Consider the following 4,211-nt stretch of genomic DNA (forward strand, 5'->3'; position numbering starts at 1 on the left):
AGAGAAAGAGAGCTGCATGTATGATAGGGGGAAGGCAGCAAAGTTCTGTATAGTTGATTTCTGTCTGGTATCACCCTCCTTTAATAGGACTCGTTTTATGCAATTGGAATATAGGCTGATGATGGTTTCTGCAGTTACACACTTCAGTGGAACATTTCTATTTAATCTGCCTAACTGGGTACTTTTCCACCTGTGTATCTCTCTTGTCTAAATGAAAGGCTATTGTCACTGCATCCAAGCACAGGACATTATAATTAGGCCAATTTCAAATATTTATGGGAAAAAGAAAGGCATCCTTCTCTCGCCCCCTCTCAGCAGGGGCCATTATTGATTGGATGGTGATGAATTAGTGAGATGTGCCGGCAGAATTGGTGGGGGGTACAGAGGACACGCGTTGTTAGTGCTGATTATGCCACATGCATTTAAAATCCAAGGCATACAATGTGAAAAGAAAGTTATTTAGCAGCTTTAATTTGCCCACAGTCTAAGAAATTGTCTGAGTTAAGATATAGGAGAAAATCAAGAAGAGTTCATCACACGTTGGGGGTGAAAGTGATGTTTCGTTCTTTCTTTTTTATGATTCTAAAGGCCAGCTTACAAAGAAGAGCCATACAAGCAGCTTTGAAAATTCTGAATTGTAAGATAAAGATTTAGTGCCTCACAAAATCAGATTGGAAAAGTAGAAATCTTAATAACCATTTCTTAAAAAAAAAAGGAAGAAAATGAGGAACGAAAAATTGTATAGGAATTCAGTAATAGTTCTGGTTATGAAACATATAAGACAATTAAATGTCTGAAAGGAGATCAGCAAACTGTTAGTTTCTTTTTGAAGGGAAAGTGATGGGTGAACAAGTTCAATCATGTGGCTTTACCTATCTTTCCATAAAATCATATTTCAGTAATAAAACTCAAATGAAGAATAAGAATATAGAAAAGAACATACTTCTCTAATTAATGCCACCATTATCATCTCCATTCTAGTCATACAAATTCCTGACCGTGAGGATTGAAATGTTTACTTTTCATCAATATGTCTCTCTAATCTCAGAGACAAAAATGTAGCAAATACTCAGTTATTACTATTTGGATGCATAAATGATTTAATTATATTTGTGAGATGTGTTGTTTCCTCACCATCTCATGGCCAGGTGAAGGATGGGACCAAGCATTTCTGTTATTTATGAGAATGATTAGCTTAAAATCCTTACTAAAATCTGTTTTGTATCCAAAATATATATGGAAGTAAAATAAAGGGAATACATGATTGTTTTTTGGTAGGGGGATGTATGATTCTTACTCAGATTTTTTTAAGGGAACAGGCTTTGGTATTAGTGTTGTACAACAGTAAATCTTAAAATATAAATGAACTATTGATTGTAATTTTATATTAAAATGTCAGCCCTTCTATAGGTGAGTAAATAAATGGTGATATATCTATACAGTGGAATATTATGCAGTGATTACAAGAAATGAACTATCAAGCCATGGAAAGACATGGAGAAAACTGAAATTCATATTGCTAAGTGAAAGAAGCCAGTGTGAAGATGACATACTGTATAATTCTAACTATAAGATATTCTAAAAACAGCACAACCATGAAGATAGGAAAAAGATCAGTTGTCACCATTGTTTGAGGAGGGGACTTGTTCCAGTACTCCCTGTGAACAGTAGGTGCCAAAACCTATCTTTTCCCCTGGATGGCACTACATTACTAACCCAGAGTCAGTTGACTTTTGTACTAAGTCCTAACTATACCAGTTGTACTCACTAATTGCAAGACATAAAAAAGTACTGTCCAGTGAATTTTGGGAAAGGCGCTAAAAGAAAACAGTGTAGTCACCTTCTAAGTCTTCTCTTCATTGTAGAGGAACTAGCACTGGTAATTCTCAATAATGAATAATGAGTTGTGGTATATATAAAAAGAAAATGACAGAACTCTGGTCAGAAAACTCACAGTCCAAGAAAAGGCTTTGGTTCTACAGTGAAAAATTAGCAAATGAATACCAGTGTACATACTGAAAATGTACAAAGAATACAAATATCTTTTCCTCAATTTCCAGCTTATCTCAGCTTTTCTATTATTTGAGCAAATATAGGTCTCAAATATGCTGAGTAAGAAAACCTCTACTATATATTTATATCTTAATGTTTATTTTAGAGAACAAAGCCAAACAAAATACCTATAATGTATGTGTATGTGGAGGGGGGTGTAGGGAGCTGGTATTTGTGCAGGGTACGTTGATCATTTTTCTGCCTTTTATTCCTGGGGGAAATGAAACCATATAGATTATATGTTTTAACCAAAGATACTACCACTTGCTCAGTGATAGGCACTAAAAGTGAAGGCAGTGATTAATAGGACCTGGCATCTATTAACAGTGGCTTTCAAGCTGTGTTCAACAAAATTCTCGGAAATCTTAGTAGCTTTCTTGAGGACAATAGTGGTAGGCAGAAGGAACAGAGAACATGTGCAGGATGCTGAGCCCTGACATCTACTATAACAAGACAACTCCATTTACTTGTTTTATATTTGAGTTGTAAGCACATGATTTCTGTTCAAATCAATGCTTTCTTGACTAGAAAAATAATTAGAAAACTGTTGGTCTAGAGATTATGCTTTGAAAATTCAAGCTAATATATTAATGGCATATGTCACAAAATCAAATGTAGGAACAACCATGTAGAAAAATGAAAAGAACAGTGTGAGATAATGATAATAAAGAGGGGATAAAGGTGAAAAATGTTAAATGGATTTTACAAATGTATACTGAAGAAAAAATATTGCAGAAAAACAGGTCTTTTAACAAAGGAGAACAGTCACTGAAAAGCAATCATTTCAAAATTGTTGAGATACAAGACTCACTTAAATCAATTTAATAATAACATAAAGGAAAGTTAAATTGCATCCTTTGGAAAGATTATTTATTTATTTATTTATATTCTTAAAAATAGTTTATTGTCAAGTTGGTTTCCATATAACACCCAGTGCTCATCCCAACAAGTGCTCTCCTCCATGCCCATCACCCCCCTTCCCCTCTCCCCCACCCCTATCAGCCATCAGTTTGTTCTCAGCATTCAAGAGTCTCTCATGGTCTGCCTCCCTCCCTCTCCCCAACTATTTTCCCCCTTCTACTCCAACATGGTTTTCCGTTAAGTTCCCTTTCTCCTCCCCCATGTTCCCCATTAAGTTCCTCCTAATCCACCTATACGTGCAAACATATGGTATCTGTCCTTCTCTGCCTGACTTATTTCACTCAGCATAACACCCTCAGGTTCCATCCACGTTGCTACACATGGCCAGATTTCATTCTTTCTCATTGCCATGTAGTATTCCATTGTATAGATCAACCACATCTTCTTGATTCATTCGTCGTTGATAGACACTTAACGCTCTTTCCATGATTTGGCTATTGTTGAGAACACTGCTATGAACATTGGGGTACATGTGCCCCTTATTCATCAGCACTCCTGTATCCCTTGGGTAAATTCCTAGCAGTGCTATTGCTGGGTCATAGGGGAGTTCTATTGTTAATTTTTTGAGGAGACTCCATACTGTTTTCCAGAGGGGTTGCACCAGTTTACATTCCCACTAACAGTGTAGAAGGGTGCCTGTTTCTCCACATCCTCGCCAGCATCTAGAGTCTCCTGATTTGTTCATTTTCGCCACTCTGACCGACGTGAGGTGGTATCTCAGTGTGGTTTTGATTTGTATTTCCCTGTTGATGAGTGATGCTGAGCATTGTTTCATGTGTCTTTTGGTCATCTGGATGTCCTCTTTGTAGAAGTGTCTGTTCATGTCTTCTGCACATTTCTTCCCTGGATTATTTATTTTTCAGGTGTGGAGTTTGGGGAGTTCTTTAGATTTTGGATACTAGCCTGAAAGGGTCTTTTAAATATATATTTGATTACATACTTGTGTAAATTTATACTCATGTAATTCTATATCATATCATTTTTAAAGATTTTTTAAATGTTTTTATTTATTGCTGAGAGAGACAGTATGAGCAGGGGAGGGTCAGAGAGAGAGGGAGACACAGAATCTGAAGCAGGCTCCAGGCTCTGAGCTAGCTGTCAGCACAGAGCCGGACGCAGGGCTGAACCCACGAACCATGAGATCATGACCTGAGCTGAAGTCAGACGCTTAACCGACTGAGCCACCCAGATGCACCAGCATATCATTTTTATATAAACAATGAAATGTGGTTGCAATT

Source organism: Hyaena hyaena, unplaced genomic scaffold (assembly GCF_003009895.1).
Source record: "Hyaena hyaena isolate Hyena2069 unplaced genomic scaffold, ASM300989v1 scaffold_537, whole genome shotgun sequence".
NCBI lineage: Eukaryota > Metazoa > Chordata > Mammalia > Carnivora > Hyaenidae > Hyaena > Hyaena hyaena.